Below are 13,467 nucleotides of genomic sequence, written 5' to 3' on the forward strand. Positions count from 1 at the left end.
GTGGCTTCTCTTGTTGCGGAGCACGGGCTCTAGGCGTGCGGACTTCAGTAGTTGTGGCTCACGGCCTCTAGAGTGCAGGCTCCGTAGTTGTGGCGCACAGGCTTAGTTTCTCTGCGGCATGTGGGATCTTCGTGGACCAGGGCTCGAACCCATGTCCCCTGCATTGGCAGGAGGATTCTTAACCACTGTGCCACCAGGGAAGTCCACCCTCCCCCCGACCCTTTTATTTTTTAATTGTGTTTTTTTCTTCTTCTTCATGCTCTTGTTTCAGCAATGAGTGTTCCATATTCTTGTGTCTGGAAATAATTTGAAAACTTTTTATGCTTTTCTACTGTATTTATTGAGTGTTTGGGAGCTCTTTCTGTTCATTATTTATCCTGTAACAATTTTTTTCACGTATTTTTATTAACTTTTGTAAAGAAAATACTTGTTTCAACATCTAAAAATCAGAATCTTTGCTGGTAATAAGATCCTGGATAAAATAAATTACATGGGTCATTTTTCTTTTTCTCTTTTTTAATCAACAAATCACTTCACTCCTTTATTTATCCAACAAATTCTCACTTGTGCTGCCTGAAGTGGAGCTTGAATGAATAAAAACAGCATGAAATTTATTCTGAAATTGCTATTGCCAACATTAAAAATGGAATTGGTTATATAATTTGGGGGTTGGGAAGGATATTTTAAAGATGAAATCAATAGCAAAATATGTAGGAAAAATAGTTAATAGATGTGCCTACATGAAAAGCAAACATTTCTCCATACTATAAAATTCCCTAAATCCAACATCAAAAATTAAGAGACCTAGCGAGATCAGAGAAAATGATCAAATAAATGATACAAGAATCTTTCTCAGAACTGAAGCACATGAGTTTCTAGATTGAAAGAGCTTACTGGCATCCACCACAATGGATTAAAAAGACCCACACCAAGACACAATATCTTGACGTACCAGAACTTGTAGGAACTAGAGAAAATTGTTTCCAGAGTTTCCAGAGACAGGGAGAAAATGGTCACAAAGACTCTATAATCAGAATGGCACCAGAATGCTCTACAGCAACCCTATAAGCTAGAAGCCAACAGAGCAATGCCTTCAAAATTCTGAGGAAAGTGGTTTCCAACAGAGAACTCAATTCTCAGACTCTCAATCAAGTGTGAAGGTAGAATAAGGTCATTTTAAGATATGGAGGGTCTCAAAACATTTACCTTCTATGCTGTTTTTCTCAGAAAGTTACTGGAGGATGTGCCCCACCAAAATGAGGAGGTAAGCTATAAGAAAGACCTGGGAACTAGGAAACAGGTGATCCAACACAAATGTAAGGTAAAGGGAGTCTCAAAAATAATAGTAAAGGAAAATTTCAGAATCACAAGGCCAAGAGAGTCACCAGTCCACAGTAGAAGTCAGAGATGCAGAAGGGAGGTCTCAAAAGAAATGAACAAAAACTGAAGAAATATAAGTTACCTGATGTATGTACAAGAACCCACAAAGGCCTAATTGCTAACTATCTGAATGACCGATCCCAACACTCAGTGGTAAAGATAAGACCCACAGGCTTGGCTAAGCTTAGCTACCACTCTGGGCTGGCTGGGTTCAGGATCTAGAGATGTTTTCAAGGTGAGCTCCACACAGTGATGGAGTGGGTGACAGACTCTGCAGTCGGCTTAGTTGGGTTTAAGTCCCAGCTCTGCCTAGAACTAGCTGCATGCCTTTGGGCAAATTGCTTGATCCTTCTGAGCTTTATAACCTTAGTAAATAAGAGATTTAAACAATGATCCATGATATTGCGAAGATTTATTAAGATGATACATGTGAAAGTGCTTTGTAAACTGGTGTTCGTCACGGTGGAAGTTATCCAGCAACCGCTGCCAACCCAATTCACTAAAACTTTGCCATTTGCTGTGAATGTTTGTGTCCCTCCAAAATTCATGTTTTGAAATCCTAACCCCCAAAGGTGACGGTGTTAGGAGGTAGGGCCTTTGGGAGGTCATTAGGTCATGAGATTGGAGCCCTCATGAATGGGCTTCATAAAAGAGGTCCCAGAGAGCTCCCTCGCCCCTTCCACCACGTGAAGATACAATCCCAATGGGAAGTCTGCCACCTGGAATAAGGCCCTCACCTGACCATGTTAGCACCTTGATCTTAGGCTTCTAGCTTCCAGAGCTGTGAGAAATACATTTCTGTTGTTTATAAAACACCCAGTCTGTGACATTTTGTTTTAGCAGCCCTACTGGGCAAAGACAGCCAATCTCTTGGGAAAATATACAGACTACTGCCCAAGGCATGCTGATCTCTTGCTACTGGTAAAGTACAATTTCCCACCCTATATCAAGTGTGGTCCTTTGGACGAACAGCACAGGCATCACCTGAGAGCTTGTGAGAAATGCAACGTCTCAGCCTGCCCCAAACCTGCTGAATCAGAATCTGCATTTTTCACCAAATCCTCAGGGAATGGGTGGGCACCTTAAACACTGGTCTAGCAGGCCCCAAACATTTCTCTTCCCACCGAATAAGCTGCAGGCTTCCCAAGAGCTACTTGGATTTGTTCCCAAACCAGTCAATACTGTTGCTTCTGCTATTATATTATGAAACATAATTAAATAGGTAAACCCAAACCTGAGTACAAAGGGAGAGTTGTTGTTTCTATGACAACTAGGTTGGATGTTTTAGGAAGACATGATAAAGGTGAGTGGCCTAGAATTATAGTTCAGTACAGGAGCCTTCTGGGAAGGGTTTGATACCTGGAGCTATTGCCTGCTGGTGTACTGTACCTCAGGGGCCAGGCCTGAGGACAGCAAGTCCTCCCCGTTTACCCTGAGTCAGCCCTGTACCTCCCGCACTACCACCACCCCAGCATTATAGCTATTCCTATCCAATCCAAGCGTTCTTTATTCCTGAACTCACATTGGCATACTTACATGAGGGATGCTTTACATGAATTTTCTATTAACCCTGGAGCCACCCTATGAGGGAAGCTATTACTATCCAATTTATAGGCAAGAAAAACGGGGATTAAGTCACTTGTGTGAGGTTACACAGTCACTGGCAGAGCAGGACTTGAAAGGAGGTCTGCCCTCAGGTGCCAGGTTCCAACCATGCCACTGTTCCTGGCAGCAGACACCAAGAGTTTAGGGAGAACACAGATAGTGCAGAAACATTTGAGAAATGTACACCCCTGCCAGTAATTAAAGGGATGGAGATCCAAGCAACTGCAGAGCACTTCTCACCTGTCAAATTTGCAAAGGTTTTTGTTCTTTTACAATTTAATTTGCATTTATATCAAAGTAATACGTGTTCATGGTTTACAAGAGTCAAAAGGTACTACAGCCATACAAGCTGAAAAACAGCCCCTCTGCGGCAGGAGGGGATGCAGTTCCAAGAGGGCGCTCCTGAGCCAGGCCATTCTCGCCACGGCCTCCACCTCCTGGCCCCTGCGTTCCAACCTCCGCACTTCCTCTGGGCTCTCCAGGGCTTCCTGTGATCTTCCTAGTACAGCGAAGCAAGGGGCTGAGTGGCCCAGACTGGGCGTGGAAATGGGAAACCAGAGGGGGTTACACAGCAAGAACCCAAAATGACCCACGTCTCTTGACATTGCCATCTGTAATCTCACTTGGGGGGGGCGGGGGGAGTCATCCCAAAGGGAAAAACCAACATTGGCCATGTCATTTGTAGAAAACTCTCTGTGGAATTGCTACTTTTTCATTGTAGTAACAATAGTAAAGAGATTTTTTGTTTTTTTTTTAGAAAAAGAAAATATGTCCCCAACCTGTCACCCTCTTCCACCAATAACTACTTTCTCTTGGGTGGATCCCCAAACATGCAGGTTTTCGGAGAGTTGTCATTAGAGCACCACAGGGAAAAAGGCTCCACAGAGGGAGGATTGGGGTCAACTCCTGGTTCTGCTGTGGGACATAGGGCAAGCCCCCTCTCTGAGCCTCAGTTCCCTCCTGTGCGAATGAGGATCACACTTCTTGCCTCACAGGGGAGTCGGAGGATTGGAGAGATGATACTTGTAAAAAGCCTGGCACTGGGCCTGGCACATAGTAGCTGCTCAACCAAGGGGACAGCAGCTGCCTCCCAGAAAGCATCTCGGCGCCCTGGCCTCAGTGGTATCCCCTCCCCTGGCTCCAACTGCCCTCTCTGGAACACTCCCTGGGCCCCTGTCCTGGTGAATCCACTTTCTAGCACTTGTCACTCACTGCCCCTCTAGCTCTGGCCTTCCTGAAGGCCCAGACAAGGCCTCCCCATAACCAGAACCCTTCCTACAAGGTGTGCTCACAAGTGCTCATGGAATGAATCCTTACAGCCCAGCTCAGAGCTCACAGCCCCCAACCCTCCCTGCCTGCCCCTGCAAGAGACTTCTGCCCCCAACACTGTCTCAGTGGCCCTCATTCAGCGCTGTCCCTCCCTGTCTGAATTCTCCTGTGACCTGTGAGCTCAGGGGTAGGACTGATGCTGGTCCAGCTCTGTCTCCATCACAATGCCCACCAAATGCTGAGCCAGCTGGGCAGTGTCCTGCAGGCCTTCATCCTATGGTTCTTTACTGACCTCCCGCCATGTGGGATGAACATGACAAGGACAGTTCCTGCTTTCATGGAACTAACTTTCTGGTGCGGGCAGATTTTAAAAATGCCAACAAATACATAAATTCTGATTGTGACAAGTGCTGTGAATAAAACAGGGTGATCATATAGCAGGGAGGATGAATGATCTACTGCTACACTGCAATATCAATGAACTTCACAGACCCACACAGCCAGACACTAAAGTGTATGCACATATGTTTCCATTCATATAAAATACAAAAACAGGCCAAACTAATCTGTGCTGTTAGAAAGGAGGATAGCAATTACCCTGGGAGGAAGCAGGGGGTCTAAAGAAACATGAGGGGGCTTCTCGGGATGCTGTTCATGTTCCTTCTCTTGAATGTGGGTGCTGGTTACATGGGTGTGTTTGGTATGTGAAAATACGCGATATGTATTTGCTTATGATATGTGAGCATGTGCATATGGATATTACACTTCATTTAAAAGTTGGTGTTTTTAAAATTCTAGGGAGATGAGAGGGAAACTTGGGGGTAGAGGTGGGACTTGGTGATATGGGTAGGATGGTCAGGGAGGACTTCTTGGAGGAGGTAACATTTGATCTGAGACCTATGGGTTAAGAGTCAGTCTTGAGAAAAGATAGTCTCTTCAATAAGTGGTGCTGGAAAAACTGGACAGCTGCATGTAAAAGAATGAAATTAGAACATTCCCTAGCACCATATACAAAAATGAGCTCAAAATGGGTTAAAGACCTAAATGTAAGGTCAGATACTATGAAATTCCTAGAGGAAAACATAGGCAGAACACTCTTTGACATAAATCATAGCAATATTTTTTTTTTGGATTCACCTCCTAGAATAATGGAAACAAAAGCAAAAATAAACAAATGGGAACTAATTAAACTTAAAAGCTTTTGCACAGCAAAGGAAACCATAAACAAAATGAAAAACAACCTATGGAATGGGAGAAAATATTTGCAAATGATGCTACCGACAAGGGATTAATTTCCAAAATATACAAACAGCTTGTATAGCTCAATAAAACAAACAAACAAAAACTCAATCAAAACATGGGCAGAGGGCTTCCCTGGTGGCGCAGTGGTAAAGAATCTGCCTGCCGATGCAGGGGACACGGGTTCAAGCCCTGATTGGGGAACTAAGATCCCACATGCCACAAGGCAACTAAGCCCGCACACCACAACTGCTGAGCTCACGCGCCTCAATGAGAGAGTCCGTGTACCGCAAACTACACAGCCCACACGCCCTGGAGCCTGAGGGCCACAACTAGAGAGAGAAAACCCGCAAGCCACGACTAGAGAAAAGCCCGCGCACCGCAACGAAAGATCCCACATGTCTCAACAACCTGACACAGCCAGAAAAAAAAAAGAGGGGCAGAAGACCTAAGTAGAGATTTCTCCAAAGAAGACATATAAATGGCCAACAGGCTCATGAAAAGATGCTCAACATCGCTAATTATTAGAGAAATGCAAATCAAAACTACAATGAGGTATCATCTCACACCAGTGAAAATGGCCATCATCAAAAAGTCTACAAATAATAAATGCTAGAGAGGGTGTAGAGAAAAGGGAACCCTCCTATACTGTTGGTGGGAATGTAAATTGGTGCAGCCAGTATGGAGAACACTATAGAGGTTCCTTCAAAAGCTAAAAAAAGAGTTACCATATGATCCATCAATCCCACTCCTGGGCATATAACCAGAAAAGATGAAAACTCTAATTCAGAAGGCTACATACATCTACCTCAGTTTTCATAGAAGTACTATTTACAATAGCCAAGGCATGGAAGCAACCTAACTGTCCACTGACAGATGAATGGATAAAGATATGGTATATACACACACAATGGAATGTTACTCAGCCATAAAAAAGAATGAAATAATGCTATTTGTAGCAATATAGATGGACCTAGAGATTACCATACTAAGTGAAATCAGACAGAAAGAGACAAATATCCTATGATATCACTTATATGTGGAATCTAAGAAACTGATACAAATGAATTTATCTATGAAACAGAAACAGACTCACAGACATAGAAAGCAAACTTATGGTTGCCAAAGGGGAAAGGGAGTGGGGAGGGATAAATTAGGAGTTTGGGATTAACAGATACACACTACTATATATAAAACAGATAAACAACAAGGACCTACTGTATAGCACAGGGAAATATATTCAATATCTTGTAATATCCTATAATGGGAAAGACTCTGTAAAAGAAAACATACGTACATACACACACACACACACACACACACATATAAAACTGAATCACTTTGCCGTATACCTGAAACATTGTAAATCAACTATACTTCAATAAAAATACATTAATTAGCTTTCAAAAATAAAAATAAATAAATAAATAAAAGTCAGTCTTGGGACAAACTTGGGGAAAGCACCCCAAGCAGAGGGCTTGGCAAGTGCAAAGTCCCTGAGGCAGGAAAAAATTTGGCACCCTGGAGGGACAGCAGAGGCCAATGCAGGTGGAGCCCAGCAGAGTGGGTTGGAGGGCTACTAGACGAGATCAGAGAGGTGACCTGGCACCAGATCAGGCAAGGCCTTATGGTCAGGGAAGGAGTGAGGATTTTACTCTAAATAAGATAATATGTCATGGAGGGTTTTATTCAGGGGCATGCTGTGATCTGACTCACCTTCTGACTGCTGAGGGGAGAAGAGATCCTGGGCTGTAGCACCCCAAAAGTCATACATGAATGAATGAAAGCAAGACATACATAGAGAACTCTTAGCATGTGAGAACCACAAGGGGACTTACCGACCATTTTACAGGTGAGAAAACTGAGGCCAGAGAGGGCAAGTCATTTGCCCCAAGTCACACAGCAAGCTAGTGGTCAGGGCACAGAGACTAGCAACCCAGGCTACCTGACGCTCAGTGATAACTCCCATCAGAGGAAGAAGAATTCCTAGGCCACCAGGGCCCCCAGGGAAAGTATAATCTAATTTTGCAAACTTTCTATCAGATTACCAGTTCATCTGGGTTCTGGCCAACACTAGAGCTGGGTAATTGGGTTAATTTCCTCTTTTGTGACCACTGGGCAGAGAATCCCACTTGCTGCAGATTCTCTGTCTCCTGGGCAGTGGAGGCCTGGGAGTGAATCTGCCTTAGGTCACTGATCAAGGATAGGAGACATGGGGAAGACCTGCCCTCTGGGGACTACCTCCCAGCTCCTGGTGGTATTCTGTCCCAATGTTCCTGAGGAGGGTAGGAAAGAAGTAAAGGGCTCTTGAGAGTGGGAGCAACAGACTAAAGCCAATGGGGGACTGGCCACCACAGACAGGGCCTTCAGCAAAACAGGAGTTGGCCAGGCCTCTCCATAAGAATAAGAATAAGAGTAAGAATGAGAATGAGAATGAGAATGGGGGGGAGGGGGGGAGGGCTCCATAGCAGGGAGAGCTAAGAGCTTTCCCTCATTAGCTTGATTAATTCTCCCATGACCCTCGCAAGAGGTTATCATTATTCTCCTTTACAGATGGGCAAGGTTAATCAATTAGCCCCAGGACACGCAGCTGGTAAGTAACATAATGGGGATATGGTCTCCTCCTTCCTGGGAACTCTCCCATCCTTAAACCCAACCCCCCTTCCTTGAGCTTCCTGCCCTAACACCCACTGAGTTATTACCCTGTTTTTGTTTTTGTTTTTTTTAATTTTTTGCACTTTCCCCTATATGAGTTCATCCAATTTTTTTGTCTTTCTCCCCCAGCACAAAATACGCTCCATGTGCATTGCTGCATCCCCAGTGCTTAGCAAGGTGCCTAGCACATAGAAGGTATGCAATAAATATTTTTGGAAGTACAGAAGGAGATGGTTGAGGGAAGGCTTTTCTGAGGAGGTGACATTTGAGCCCAAGTGCTGAGAAAGAGCCAGCCATAAGAAAATCTGGCCATGGGAAGGAGGTCTCAGGCACGTAGAGAACAGAAAAAAATGGGAGTGGGGATGAGGAGTACCCAGAGCTAAAGCACAGTTAGAGAAATGCCTTTATCAAGAGAATTCAGAGATTGGTTCGAGATGGCGGAGTAGAAGAACATGCTCTCACTCCCTCTTTCGAGAACACCGGAATCACAACTAACTGCTGAATAATCATCGACAGGAAGACACTGGAACTCACTAAAAAAGATAGAAGCCACAATGGGACAGTAGGATGGGTGCTATCACAATAAAATCAAATCCCATAACTGCTGGGTGGCTGACTCACAAAGTGGAGAACACTTACACCACAGAAGTCCACCCACTTGAGTGAAGGTTCTGAGCCTCACGTCAGGCTTCCGAACCTGGGGGTCTGGCAACGGGAGGAGGAATTCCTAGAGGATCAGACTTTGAAGGCTAGTGGGATTTGATTGCAGGACTTCGACAAGACTGGGGGAAACAGAGACTCCATTCTTGGAGGGCACACACAAAGTAGTGTGCGCATCGGGGCCCAGGGGATGGAGCAGTGACCCCATAGGAGACTGAACCAGACCTACCTGCTGGTGTTAGAGGCTCTCCTGCAGAGGGGGGGGTGGGCAGCTGTGGCTCACCAAGGGACAAGGACACTGGCAGCAGAAGTTTTGGGAAGTACTCCTTGGCGTGAGCCCTCCCAGAGTCTGCCATTAGCCCCACCAAAGAGCCCGGTAGGCTCCAGTGTTGGGTTGCCTCAGGCCAAACAACCAACAGGGAGGGAACCCAGCCCCACCCATCAGCAGCCAAGTGGATTAAAGTTTTACTGAGCTCTGCCCACCAGAGCAACAGTCAGCTCTACCCACCACCAGTCCCTCCCATCAGAAAATTGCACAAGCTTCTTAGACTCATCCACCAGAGGGCAGACAGCAGAAGCAAGAAGAACTACAATCCTGCAGCCTGTGGAACAAAAACCACATTCACAGAAGATAGACAAAATGAAAAGGGAGAGGGCTATGTACCAGATGAAGGAACAAGATAAAACCCCAGAAAAACAACTAAATGAAGTGGAGACAGGCAACCTTCCAGAAAAAGAATTCAGAATAATGATAGTGAAGATGATCCAGGACCTCAGAAAAAGAATGGAGGCAAAGATCAAGAAGATGCAAGAAATGTTTAACAAATATCTACAAGAATTAAAGAACAAACAAATAGAGATGACCAATACAATAACTGAAATGAAAAATACACTAGAAGGAATGAATAGCAGAATAACTGAGGTAGAAGAACGGATAAGTGACCTGGAAGACAGAATGGTGGAATTCACTGCTGTGGAACAGAATAAAGAAAAAAAAATGAAAAGAAATGAAGACAGCCTAAGAGACCTCTGGGACAACATTAAAAGCAACAACATTTGCATTATAGGGGACCCAGAAGGAGAAGACAGAGAGAAAGGACCTGAGAAAATATTTGAAGAGATTACAGTCCAAAACTTCCCTAACATGGGAAAGGAAATAGCCACCCAAGTCTAGGAAGTGCAGCAAGTCCCATACAGGATAAACCCAAGGAGAAACACGCCGAGACACATAGTAATCAAATTGGCAAAAATTAAAGACAAAGAAAAATTATTGAAAGCAGCAAGGGAAAAATGACAAATAACATACAAGGGAACTCCCATAAGGTTAACAGCTGATTTCTCAGCAGAAACTCTACAAGCCAGAAGGGAGTGGCATGATATACTTAAAGTGATGAAAGGGAAGAACCTACAACCAAGATTACTCTATGAGGAAGGATCTCATTCAGATTCGATGGAGAAATCAAAAGTTTTACAGACAAGCAAAAGCTAAGAGAATTCAGCACCACCAAACCAGCTCTACAACAAATGCTAAAGGAACTTCTCTACGTGGGAAACACAACAGAAGAAAACGACCTACAAAAACAAACCCCCCCAAAATTAAGAAAATGGTAATAGGAACATACATATTGATAATTACCTTAAACATGAATGGATTAAATGCTCTAACCAAAAGACACAGGCTTGCTGAATGGATACAAAAACAAGACCCATATATATGCTCTCTACAAGAGACCCACTTCAGACCTAGGGACACATACAGACTGAAAGTGAGGGGATGGAAAAAGATATTCCATGCAAATGGAAATCAAAAGAAAGCTGGAGTAGCAATACTCATATCAGATGAAATAGACTTTAAAATAAAGAATGTTACAAGAGACAAGGAAGGACACTACATAATGATCAATGGATCAATCCAAGAAGAAGATATAACAATTATAAATGTATATGCACCCAACATAGCAGCACCTCAATACATAAGTCAACTGCTAACAGCTCTAAAAGAGGAAATCGACAGTAACACAATCATAGTGGGGGACTTTAACACCTCACTTACACCAATGGACAGAACATCCAAACAGAAAATGAATAAGGAATCACAAGCTTTAAATGACACAGTAGACCAGATAGATTTAATTGATATTTATAGGACATTCCTTCCAAAAACAGCAGATTACACTTTCTTCTCAAGTGCACACGGAACATTCTCCACGATAGATCACATCTTGGGTCACAAATCAAGCCTCAGTAAATTTAAGAAAACTGAAATCATATCAAGCACCTTTTCTGACCACAATGCTATGAGATTAGAAATCAATTACAGGGAAAAAAATCTAAAAAACACAAACACATGGAGGCTAAACAATACATTACTAAATAACCAAGAGGTCACTGAAGAAATCAAAGAGGAAATCAAAAAATACTTAGAGACAAATGACAATGAAAACACGATGATCCAAAATCTATGGGATGCAGCAAAAGCAGTTCTAAGAGGGAAGTTTATAGCTATACAAGCCTACCTCAAGAAACAAGAAAAATCTCAAATAAACAATCTAACGTTACACCTAAAGGAACTAGAGAAAGAAGAACAAACAAAACCCAAAGTAAGCCGAAGGAAAGAAATCACAAATATCAGAGAAGAAATAAATGAAATAGAAACAAAGAAAACAATAGCAAAGATCAATAAAACTAAAAGCTGGTTCTTTGAGAAGATAAACAAAATTGATAAACCATTAGCCAGACTCATCAAGAAAAAGAGCGAGATGACTCAAATCAATAAAATTAGAAACGAAAAAGGAGAAGTTACAACAGACACTGCAGTAATACAAAGCATCCTAAGAGACTACTACAAGCAACTCTATGCCAATATAATGGACAACTGGAAGAAACGGGCAAATTCCTAGAAAGGCATAACCTTCCAAGACTGAACCAGGAAGAAATAGAAAATATGAAGAGACCAATCACAAGTAATGAAATTGAAACTGTGATTAAAAATCTTCCAATAAACAAAAGTCCAGGACCAGATGGCTTCATAGGTGAATTCTATCAAACATTTAGAGAAGAGCTAACATCCATCCTTCTCAAACACTTCCAAAAAATTGCAGAGGAAGGAAAACTCCCAAACTCATTCTATGAGGCCACCATCACCCTGATACCAAAACCAGACAAAGATACTACAAAAAAAGAAAATTACAGACCAATATCACTGATGAATATAGATGCAAAAATCCTCAACAAAATACTAGCAAACAGAATCCAACAACACATTAAAAGGATCATACACCATGACCAAGTGGGATTTATCCCAGAGATGCAAGGATTCTTCAATATATGCAAATAAATCAATGTGATACACCATATTAACAAATTGAAGAATAAAAACCATATGATCATCTCAATAGATGCAGAAAAAGCTTTTGACCAAATTCAACACCAATTTATGACCAATACTCTCCAGAAAGTGGGCATAGAGGGAACCTACTTCAACATAATAAAGGCCATATACAACAAACCCACAGCAAACATCATTCTCAATGGTGAAAACCTGAAACGATTGCCTCTAAGATGAGGAACAAGAAAAGGATGTCCACTCTCACCACTATTATTCAACATAGTTTTGGAAGTCCTAGCCATGGCAGTCAGAGAAGAAAAAGAAATAAAAGGAATACAAATTGGAAAAGAAGTAAAACTGTCACTGTTTGCAGATGACATGATACTATACATAGAGAATCCTAAAGATGCCACCATAAAGCTACTAGAGCTAATCAATGAATTTGGTAAAGTGCAGGATACAAAATTAATCACTGAAATCTCTTGCATTCCTATACACTAATGATGAAAAATCTGAAAGAAAAATTAAGTAAACACTCCCATTTACCATTGCAACAAAAAGAATAAAATACCTAGGAATAAACCTACCTAGGGAGACAAAAGACCTGTATGCAGAAAAGTATAAGACACTGATGAAAGAAATTAAAGATGATACCAATAGATGGAGAGATATACCATGTTCTTGGATTGGAAGAGTCAATATTGTGAAAATGACTATACTACCCAAAGCAATTTACAGACTCAATGCAATCTCTATCAAATTACCAATGGCATTTTTTTACAGAACTAGAACAAAAAATCTTAAAATTTGTATGGAGACAAAAAAGACCCCAAATAGCCAAAGCAGTCTTGAGTATAAAAAACAGAGCTGGAGGAATCAGACTCCCTGACTTCAGACCACACTATAAAGCTACAGTAATCAAGACAATATGGTACTGGAACAAAAACAGAAATATAGATCAATGGAACAGGATAGAAAGCCCAGAGATAAACCCACACACCTATGGTCAACTAATCTATGACAAAGGAGGCAAGGATATACAGTGGAGAAAAGACAGTCTCTTCAATAATTGGTGCTGGGAAAATTGGACAGTTACATATAAAAGAATGAAATTAGAACACTCCCTAACACCATACACAAAAATAAACTCAAAATGGATTAGAGACCTAAATGTAAGACCCGGCACTATAAAACTCTTAGCGGAAAACATAGGCAGAACACTCTGACATAAATCACAGCAAGATCTTTTTTGATCCACCTCCTAGAGTAATGGAAATAAAAAAAAATAAACAAATGGGACCTAATGAAACTTAAAAGCTTTTTCATAGCAA

The sequence above is a fragment of the Aethalodelphis obliquidens genome, unplaced genomic scaffold (genome assembly GCF_003676395.1).
Source record: "Aethalodelphis obliquidens isolate GAN/ISIS:26980383/991018 unplaced genomic scaffold, ASM367639v1 scaffold26, whole genome shotgun sequence".
NCBI lineage: Eukaryota > Metazoa > Chordata > Mammalia > Artiodactyla > Delphinidae > Aethalodelphis > Aethalodelphis obliquidens.